Below are 11,624 nucleotides of genomic sequence, written 5' to 3'. Positions count from 1 at the left end.
TTTAATCAAAATCTCATCTAATGATGAATTTCTTGATTTTTTAAACTCTGGATTTAACATAGTTCAAAGAAATATTCTGGATAAAATTTCCCTAACAGGAATAGGAATAGGAATTTTTAAAGCTGGCAAACCATAAGAACTCATAGCTGAATAGTCATATCCATGGAGCCCTAAGTCCCCAGCTTTTCCCACGTGAGTTCTTACAAGAGCTCTGTGAGCTCTTTCCAGTGTATCCTATGGCCCACAGAATCCACAGCCAGAGAGAGATGGAGGTGAAAGATCAACTCAGACCTCAGTGTTTTCTTATGGTGGTGTCATTACTGGAGCCAGGCACTGTAGGAATAGCTGCAGCTTAGCAAACATCCTATTCAGTCATTTGCACACTGTGAAAAGTATATTAATTATGTGAATTTTCTTTTTATAGTCCTGTTAGTGGTCTCAGATTGGTTGATGAGATACAGGAGAACTGAAAAGTGAGCAGCAAAAGGTTTAGCTGTTGAGTTACCAGCTCGTATTTGAAATATGTTAAAAAGTGATATAGCTGGTATGGAAGCAGAATTTAGATGGAACTGCGAGCAGAGTTCTTATCTCAGACCACATTGGGAATGAAATGTGTCACAAGATTTCAGCCTAAATAAATTGCAAATATTTAAAAATTCCAGTGAAATCAGCATGCAGTACTAGTAATTGAAATATGACATTGCCCAATCCCAAGTCCCATGGTTAAATGCAAAGCAACATGAATGACTCAGATTAACCAAATAACCAATACAGCAGGAGGGCTAGACTGTATGAACTCTTGCAATCACCTGTAACCATGCTTCTAAAGACCGTGAAAGGTTTAGTAGCCTCTTGTGTTTCTTGTGCTGAATAAAAAATTTCATTAATAGGATGCTTGCTAACAAGTAGGTAACTACTTGAAAGTAGTGCAGTGCCAAGGTCAGATTTGCAATTGTAGTTACTCAGTCCTTCGAGGGCTTTAAATCTTCACAAACCTAGTAAGTCTGGGTTAAAAAGATATAATCCATGCTGATGAAGGAAGGTACATAGGCGTTAAATGTGAGCTGATTTGTTTATAGAAGATGCTGTGGGGCATTTTTTAAGCTACCACACAGCAAATGTGTGAAATCTTGCAGGAGGGAAATACAGACTCAAATACAACTACCTCAGTAGGACTGACTAGGCACTGTAGTGGATATGAAAATTTACTCAATCTATGCAACTATAAAATCAAATCCTACAGCAATGTCCATCTACTGCTTAAGTTGGCAGGAGTTCTGTCTCTCATGAGGAGCCAAACTGCTGTCAGGGAGAAGCTCAGGGTTTTGTGTCAGTGAATTTGCATTGACTATGGAGTAATGAAACACAGACCTGCACAGGAGATTTTCTTTTCTGACTGTTTTAATAACTCTGAAGCGTTTTAAAGATAAAAGTCACAAATATTTGTTTTAGTCATCATTTGTTATGTCCAGTGCAACTATAATTTCACAGTTGGGCTTTTTGCCAGATACGGCACACTGTGAGCAGAGGGGTTTTAGTCTCTTCTCAGTCTGTTTTATTTCTAAATTATTTTGATAATTTCCAGCAGTCCTGAGCATTACATTTTTGCAATAACTTCCATCTAGTGCAGGGGGAAGAGAAGGATTCAAAGGATTTCTAAGATCTACTGGCACTTTGGTGTTGGTTGAGGCTGAGCTAGATTGACGTGCACTGCCATGGTACTTCTAACTCAGCAGATGGCAGTGCTGGGGACAGTATTTGTGCCTCCTAATGTCAGACAGGACACCATTTTTCCTCTGAGAGGTTGTGTGAAGGTGTTGATGGGTGAAGCTACCCGCTACCTGAGGGGGGGGGTGGTGGTGACCACACCTCTAATTTGTCTCTGGTTTGGTTGAGAATAAAATGGTGACTCTGTAAAGGCAAGTTTGTCCTGAGCCACAGAAGAGTAACAACTGCACCAGCAAGACAAGGATGGACAAACTTGGTTGCTACTGGCTTTTACAGTTTAGGGCATCAGATGCATCTTCCTCAAAGCTGAGGCAGGGGAGTTAAAAAGAACAGAGTTTAAAAACAGATTTGTGTTTTCCTTATTCACAGATTTCTCCAGGAGAAGCTGTGAGTGACACATATAGGTGACTTCCACCATTATCTTTTAGGAGACTGAATGAGTGTGTATGTGTGCATTTGGGGTTTTTTAGCCATCCTGTCACAATTCTTTTATACAGTCCAGTCACGTCCAATCACACTGTGAATCCAGTGCTCAAACTCTGGCCAGACTCTCCCTGTGAGACCAGCACTGCCACCACCCATGGTGACAAGAAGCCTAAAAATGCTTACAAAACCTGTGAAAAGTGTGGAGAAGGTTTAAATCTCTCTTTCAAACCCAGGAAGGCTGAATAGGGCACTCACGTTTCTTTGCATCCATGAAAGCTAGGAAGGGAACTTTTCCCCAGCAGAAAGGATTTTGGTAGAATTTAATGATCACAAGAGGTGAAGATTAACATGCATGAGTCATAGATATTTCTGGCTCTGGATGCAGCAGAAGTACTGTACTCAAGTATACATCCAATCTCTGAACAGTGCAGCAGCAAAATTAAGCATAGAGAACACACCAAACTTCAAAGGTCCTGGCAAAATTGCTTGTATTTTCTTGATTTTACCTTAAAGACTATCTGTAAATTACAGTAGAGCCCTTTTCTGTTCTAGACTGAAGCAGCAGGACTGATTTCTGGGTGTGAAAAGTGACAGTTTTTCTCAGTACCACTGTTGCAGAATGAGGAATATGTCAAAATTATCCTAAGTTGGGATGTTCTTTAAATACTTTAGGTTGACTAATTAAGACTTTCCTATATCAGTTAGAAAGGATTCCTAATCAGGGGAACAAGCAGTTAGCATTCCTTAGTCAAGGACATAGGGGAACCAAGTATAAGAATGTAATAAATGAAGATGTTGTATGTCTATGAATGTCACTGAATAAACTTGGCAAATGACTTAAAGTCCATATATCCCTTTGAAGAACTGTCTGTATTATAATAGTGAAAGTCATGTCTAAAATTCAGAATGACACATGCCTTCCCTTAGGCATGTGTAGAAGTTAGGATTACCTAGTTTAGATGGTATGATGGCCAGCAGCTGGCCTGGAGGCCTCACGGTCAGAAGTGACCCTGACCACAACTTGACCAGCCTATACTGTCAAAGGAAAAGAAGTAAGCATCTCTATGAAGAAGGCACTGAGAAGCCAAGAGATCCAAATGCAAACAACAGAGGCCAGCCAATCCCAGGCAAGCATGTATGCAGGCAGCTTTTGGCCAGGGAGTTGGGTGGTAACAAAATTGTAGCCCATTGTGTGGTTTGTAGCCCATTGTAGCCATTTGTGTGGAACAAATGTGAGGTTTTTGAAAATCCTACAAAAGAAAGCTGTAAACAATAAAATTTGCTGCTGCTGCATGAACCGAGGAGTGCTGTGTCGTGTCTCACTCCACAGTGGCAAGAGGTGATCCTGATGTGGTGGCAGAAGCCTGCTGCATGGAGAGCAGAGAGACGGAGCTCATTGGAGAGAGCAGGTTGGAGAGCTGCCGACAGCACACAGAGCTGTGAGAGTCCAGACCACTGAAATAGAAAGAAGAATAGAAAAAATAAAGCATCCGCTGGGGACGTGGGGGCTCCAGTCTCGACAGAGGAAAAGGCTGTAGTGAAGGTGTGGGATATCAGAGATTCTGCAAAATGCATTCAGACACTGATATCTTCAGACCAAGCCTGCTGATTTTTGCTCAGGAGAACAGTTGTTATCCTGGCTGGAGAGAGCCAGAACAATAAAATTGCACTATATCCAACTGGCACATTCCTCTATGCAGCTGTTGGAAACTCAGTGAGGGTGTGGGATCTGAAAAGATTTCAGTCTACAGGAAAGCTAACTGGTCACCAGGGTCCTGTTATGTGCCTTACTTGATCAAATTGATCAAATTTCCAATGGATAAGAATCTCTTGTCACTGGTTCAAAGGATCATTATATAAAGATGTTTAATATGACTGAAGGGGCTCTTGGAAGCATAAGTCCTACACACAATTTTGAACCTCCTCATTATGATGGCATTGAAGCACTTGCTGTTATGGGGGATAGCCTTTTCAGTGGATTGAGAGTTAATGCAATTAAGAAATGGGATTTATTTCAAAGAAGACCTTCTTCAGCAAGTTCCTAATGCTCATAAGGACTGGGTTTGTGGTCCTAGGCTGGTGCCTGGTGTGCTGGTTCTGCTCAGCAGCTGCAGGGGAGGCACCCTCAAGAGCTGGATGTGGATACCTTTGCATTCATTGGGGAAATGAAGGGATGTGACAGCCCTATAAATGCCATTTGCACCAACTCCAGCCAGACTTTTACAGCGGCAGATGATTGCACTGTGAGGATCTAGAAAGCTGGAAATATGCAGTTTGCTGCATGTTTATTAGCTAAACATTGATGACTGGAATGGACTGAAAATATGTGAACTCTTCCACTAGACCTGCTGTTCTTAAAATATGTACTGTATTTAATAACCTCTTGGTAACATGCTTGAGTCTCAACAGTCACATATATCTCTATATATTATGGCTGAATTTGTGTGCATATGTAATACTTGCAATTTAAATAAACTGGAATTCAGTCTTCTCTAATGACTCTGAAAATTATAATGTGAAATATATAGAAAAAGTGCTCTACTGTATTTCACTCACAAGTGTGATCACCTGTTTTGCATTTTAGGGTAAGAGGAGAAAGAACATGTCCCAGAAATAAGCCTTTGATCATGAGAGGCAGTTTGAAGATTTTAAAGGTCACATACACTGTTGTTAGGAAAGCGGAGTGAATAATAGATGGGAAGAAGTTGTTAACAATACATCTACCTGACACGGCTGTATCCTGCTAATAGCAAATGCCATATGATTTGTGTTTTGATAGCATATAATCTGTGTTGACCAAAGTTGTGCAGCTGAGTTCTGTGCTCAGGACTAGAGCTCAAATGCCTGAGCTGATTGTTTGGCTGGCCCTGCCTGAACTGCTCCACAACCAGATATGCTAGCACAAGCAAGTGCATCACATGCCTTTTCCCACCAAGATATTAGAGCCCTACAACATCAATTCCTGCTAAAAAATACAGAAGCAGGCAATATTGTTAACACTTGTGCTGTTTGTCAAGGCCACACTGCACCACTGCAGATGGGCATTAACCCCTGTGGTCTGTGAGCCTCACAAGTTTGGCAGACAGATGGCACACACATCTTGGAATTTGGTCACTTAAAATATGTTCTTGTTTCAATAGACACTTCTTCATCTGCCATATAGACCTCAGTCCACACTGGAGAAAGAAACTGTGATTCCATCACACATTGGCATTTAGCTTTTGCTGCCCTAGGCATTCCCCATACTATAAAATCTGATAATGGCCTTGCATTCGTCACAGAGAACCCTCAACAATTTATACAACTCGGGGGTGTGTTGCACCACACTGGTATTCCTCATTCCCCTACAGGACAAACCATTGCTGAGCATGCCCATGGCACTTTAAAGCATATCCTTGAAAAATAAAACAGGGGAATGTGTGGTGAAACCCTGCAGAGTAGGGTAGCCAAAGCTCTGTACACTTTAAATTATTTGACAATACTGACAAATGCCAAAAATCCTGTAATTTAAAATCACTTTTTATAATTACAGTCCTCTAGTGATGTCCAGTCACCCAAGCCTAAGGTATTGGTATGGGACCTCATTACTAACAAATGGGCAGGTCCTTGGAACCTTGTCACTTGGGGGTGCAGGTATGCCTGTATTTGCATGGATGCTGGCATCTGCTCACACACCTGCTTGGTGTGTGAGTCCTGCTCTACGCTCTGCTCTGGATCACAACCAGCAACGCCTCCTGACAGCCCCACAGCAGATGCCATAGAACAGCAACCCAAACAACCTTTTGTACCTGCTGCATGGAAATATGGGACTTTTGGAATGATACTTTACCTATGACTTCAATAAACCTCAAGAGTCAGATGTTTTAGAGAAATCATTACCAGAAGGATTTGTGTTTCTCAATTGAAACAGGAAAGCAAAATGTTACCCCTAACAGTTTTTTGAATTGACTTGCTTGTAACAAAAGATAAATGAAAATCTTGTGATTTGAGTAATTTGGCCACAGATGTAAATAGTGTGTGGAATGCCACCCTGTGAAATTCTGCTGTTATTAATCTCCTTTTTGATAGCTTCTGGACATGATTGTAAAAATTTTGATGGTATGTGGGATAGACCAGCAGCTTGTAAGGTTGGGCTCATGAAGTTGGGTGAAGAGCCTCATTCAGACTAGGCTTATAACTTGTATAGTATCATTATTGTTTTGTTCATTGTGCTGTATTTGTTGCCCTTTCTGCAAGGGGCCCCTCAGAGGAATGACGAAGACGAACTTTGAAGTCAAAAAACAAAAAGGCAGAACTGTGATGCCAGCAGCTGGAGCAGATGGAGGCCTCACTGTTGTACGTAACCCTGACCATAACTTGACCAGCCTATACTGTCAAAGGAAAAGAAGTAAACATCTCTATGAAGAAAGCACTGAGAGGCTGAAATGCAAACAACAGAGACCAGCCAATCCCAGGCAAGCATGTATGCAGGCAGCTTTTGGCCAGGGAGCTGGGTGGTAACAAAATTACAGCCAACTGGGACCAAACACAAGGTTTTTGAAAACCCTATACAAGAAAGCTGTAAACAATAAAATTTGCTGTGGCTGCATGAACCGAGTACTGTAGTGTCCTGTCCCTCTCAACTGCGACACAATGGAAATTACTAACCAACGATTACAAGTGGCCCGTACTTGGAAAGTTACTAACTTTGACCTTCACTTTATAAAGAACGGTGCAGAGGGTCTTACTGATGGCCTTTTTTGGTGGAAAACCTCTATGCGCACACTACAAATCTGAAAGAAGTAATCAATGTCTCAGTCAATGTGTAATTAGTGGCTTGTTGCACACCAGGTAATAAATCCAATTTTGTGGGCAGTACCACCATGCTTTTCCCTCTGCTCAGAAGGGCTCATGCAGTGGTGGAGGATTCTGGTGTGAAACAGCAAATATAGGGAAATTATTCAGGCATGTCTTCTGTTGTTGATCTTTCACAATGCGCGTTTTTGAAAACTGTTGAGAAATTATACAGAACTTAGAAATAATGAAACCATTTTCTTGGGATATTTTGACTCTTCTAGGAAAGCATGACATTTGCAAGTGCTTCAGGCCTTTCAATACATAATGTTACTTAAAATGTAGGAAAACAGCTGGAAAACATTTTTATGAAATGCTGATGTGACATTCACAAAACTTTAGCAAAACTGATTGTGCTACAGTCTTTAAGCTGAGAGATTTTTGGGGAATTTAATGGTTCTAAAGGCCATTCACTATTCTTAAACACCATTAGTCACACTATTTTAGCAGTAAAAGCTTTCCTTGTAGATGATGATAATGTACTTTTTCTTCTCAACTGTAATGAGGGAAGGCTGAAGGGATCAGAGATAGAGAGATAGGAGGTCAAAGCATTATGTAACTGATCTCAACAGCCTTGCCTATTGTAGCTTGTGTGCACAAATGGGAAGATGAACTATGCTTGTTTTGTCAGGAGTGGCACCAAGTGTACCAGAATGCTGAGAAATTTCAGAGGTGAGCTGGTTAAAGCTGCAGTTTCTCTCCTGTGGGGATATCGTGACATTTTCACATATTTTTCACATGTATGAAGAGGGGAAAAGACACATTTCTCTTGCGGCTTATGAATTCACTTTTGAGTCAAGTTTCTCCTGGTTTCCAGCAGCCTGCCTGAAGAAAGCTGGGAGCCCCAGAGCCCTGTCAGGCAGTTAGCTGAAAGGCTGTCTGGATGACTGGCATATTCTCTCTAGCACCTGAAGGATCAGTTATCCAAAACACAAAAACTCAGGCTAAACCCTACCCTACACACTCAGAACCAGACAGCATGGCCAGCCTGTGAGGGAGTTTTGGGAGTAATTGGTCCCATTCTCTTGAGCAGCCACAACACTAACTGAGGTGCTGATGAGATATTTGGTGAGGGTGCCAAGTAGCTTTTTCCCATTAAGTTAAGGACAGGTGATCCTCAAAGAAAGCTTCAGAGAGGGGTTTCTGCTTCCCTCTTCTTATGGGGCCCAAACATTGGTCGTTATGATGGGAAGGAGGCTAGAGTGCTGGCATTTATTGATCTCCTTTAAGAACCCTTTAATTGTACTGATTAGCTGCCCAGTGAAATGTGAAAATACACAGATTTTTACATTGCTGTTGATGTTTCAGGGATATAGTCACAGGCTGCCACTTAAAATGTGAGGTGATGTTCCCAACTTGCATCTTGTTTCTTTGATGCCCTTTCTGGGGGCCAGATGTAGATTTGGGCATATTTTAAATGTTTTCCCTGGCATGGGAACCTCTGATAGAAACAGTCCATCCTTTTCCAGCCTCACTTTCACCAATCCTGGCCAATCTGAAAAGAACCAGAATGTCTGCAGACAGTAGCCAGAATCACTGAGCAATGCCATCCCTGCTGTTGCTTGTTGTAGTCTTGTATTAGAGCTGTCTGTGACATTTATTTTGTTTATTAAGCTAACACTCCTACACCCACTCCTGTTTTTGTTTGCTCATGTAAATTACAGCACTTTGCAACTTAATTGCTATGGGCTTTATGAAACTGCATTAAGGACCATGCTAATTGTGGGCTTGCTCCCTTCCTATTTCTGAATAGATTTTTAAATTCTGTAATTGGATGTATTTAATTTTTCATAACTTTATATAATGAAATTGTGGATTAATATGAAAGAAGCAGAAAAAATCTGGCTCTGCATCAGTGCAGAGCTGTTTCTAGCAAAAGGTTTTGTATTCTGGGAATTCAGGCTGGTTTTCAGAACAGTGATCCTGGAAAATGCTTAGGGGATTGGGATTTGATAATTGCAGAGAAGGGTTCTACAGAAATACCTGAGCTAACCCTCCTACAGGTACAAACTGTGGAACCTACCCAACCTTCCTCACCTGTCAGAACCACCTTCACTAAAGGTCAGGGGAAGTGGTTTTGCCATGAGGTACAAGAAATATTAAAAACCATGAACATTCAGATGGTGGGTCTGGCTCACTGCAGGACAACATCCCAGGTATTGTTATAATGGGCAGTAGAGGGCTGAATCCATAGTTAGGAAATATGCTTTCAGAAAAGTTATGCCTCTGCATTGACTTGGAATTGAGAACATTTATCAGTCATTGTTTCTTGATTGTCTTTATGAGCCCAGATACTCACACAAAAAAGATCAACAATTTTGGTGAATTTCCACAGCTGGCTAGCCACAGCTCCAGACATTTATATCTGAATTACCTATCAGGTTGTTCCACCTCTTCTGTCATTGAAAATTGTATCATATTCAGCAGTTCAGTGAACCAATCCTGCTTTTTGCTGATCCAGTCTTTCAGGGTGCAGTTAAATCCATTAATGTGAAGAGCAGCAGATGGGCCCGAAAATTTGCAAAACATTCTTTTTGTCTGGTAAAATGTCTTTGTTATTTTAAACCTCATTTCATAGTTTATTTTCTTCTTTCTATTTTATCTAATTGGCCGTGGAAATTAAATGCTGTATTTGGTTTTCAGCACTGGGTTATAGTAGAGAGTAGGGGAGGGGAGGCAGCCGTAGGGGGGTAGATGTAAGAAGCTGCTGGAAGCTTCTCCCATATTTTTCAGAGCCAATTCCAGATGGCTCCAAAACATACCCATCACTGGCCAAGTGTGAGCCAATCAGAGATGGCAGAAATGACTCTGATATCTTTAAGAAGGAAAAAATAGGTGAAGACTGTGGTGAAGCAGCTGTCCCCCATAGAATGTGGAGATACATGGAGGGTGCAGACATACACTCTCTGCCATGATGAAGCCCCACGCTGAGCAGGTGTCTTGGCTTGAAAGACAGGTGTTTGCTAAGGAAAGCAGAAGCCTCCTTTTGAATTCAAAAATGTGATCCTTCCTTCTTACAGATTATTATGATTTTGAAATTAAGGGAGCTCTCAGGCAAAGATATGGGGGTAGGAATAACAGTTCTTTACTAGTATATCTAACAAGACAGACAAGAACAACAACAGCTATGAAATTACCCACAAACAGAACAGTAACTCAGTCCCAGTGTTTTTTGGCTGCAGGCACCTTTTCCCTGAGCTGCAGTTCCCGGTGCTGGGGGCGGGCAGGTCCCGCAGAGCCGCAGGAGGGCTGGGGGTGATGGCAGAGCTGTCCCAGGGGGAGAGAGAGATGGAGAGAGAGCCCTCCGCTCACGGTGTGGGTCCTGGTGCTCAGCAGAGTGCTGGATGGTGGCAGGTTACAGCGAGAAGGCAGCAGGGCAGGGTCTGATAGCAGTGAGGATGGCTCCTGGTGCTGGGATGGCAGGGATGGGACACAGACGGCGATCGTCCTTCTCGTCCGAACTCCGCGGGGGAAATGGGCCGAGGCCCAGCCTTCTGCTTCCTCTTCTGGCTGTTTGAATCTCACGGGGTTTCACTCTTCCCTCCCGTCCCCTCCCCCTTGTCACCAGGGCCCAGTCAACAGGTATCTTAGCATGACAATGGGGAAAATTCCACAGAAGGAAAAGGGAGAGAACCAACCCCCAACATTAGGTAGATGCCTGAGAGAAGACTGTGACCCCATGGGAAGCCCAGGCTGGAGAAGGGTCCTGACAGGCACTTGTGGACCTGTGGAGAGACGAGGGCATGCTGGAGAAGATTTTCTGGCAGGATTTGTGACATTCTTTGGAACAGTTCATGAAGAACTGTATCCCATGGGAAGGACTCAGGACGGATAATTTCATGGAGAACTGTCTCCTGGGGGAGGAACCCCATGCTGGAGCAGGGGAAAGATTCCTCTCCCTAAGCAGTGGCAGGAACAGTGTATGGTGAACTGTCATAGCTCCCATTCCCATCTCCCTGTGCTGCTGCAAGGACAAGGTTAAGCTGAAAAGAAGGGAGGGGTTAGGAAAAGTATTGTTATTGTTATTATTGTTATTTGTTTTACTTCTCATTATCGTGCTCTGTTTTTGACTGATAATAAATTCAAATTATTTCTCCAAGTCAAGTCTGTTTTGCTGTGACAGTACTTAGTGATCTCTCCCTGTCCTTAACTCATGAACCTTTCATTGTCCTTTCTCTCCCCTGTCTAGTTGCAGAGGGGAGTAAGTGATAGACTAACTTTGGCTGGTGCCTGGCATCCAGCCAGGGTCAAACCACCACAAACACATGATCACATAAACAAGAAATCTAGCCTATACTAGAAACCAAACTTACATCGTCCCCACTTGCTCCCCAGACAATGGATATGCACAACGACTCAGAAAACAGGATTTTTCTGTATATAAGTTAAGATGTATAAACTGAACATCAAAATGTTAGGTAAAGACTTGTCAGCCAGGTTTTTGCATTAATGTAAAAAGATTTCCACCTTCCAAATATTTGCAGGATTACCTGTGTGATTCATGTTACAGCAGCATTATCAGCTCACCATACTCCAACGAATATGTGTGGAATATAAGGATCCCTGGTTTATAGCAATATCTAGTTAAGGGCTATTCAGCAAAAGAGACAAATTTAAGAGGTAAAAAAATGTAATAA

This window comes from Cinclus cinclus, chromosome Z, assembly GCF_963662255.1.
Source record: "Cinclus cinclus chromosome Z, bCinCin1.1, whole genome shotgun sequence".
NCBI classification, from domain to species: Eukaryota; Metazoa; Chordata; class Aves; order Passeriformes; family Cinclidae; genus Cinclus; species Cinclus cinclus.
Note: the sequence above shows the minus strand (reverse complement) of the source record.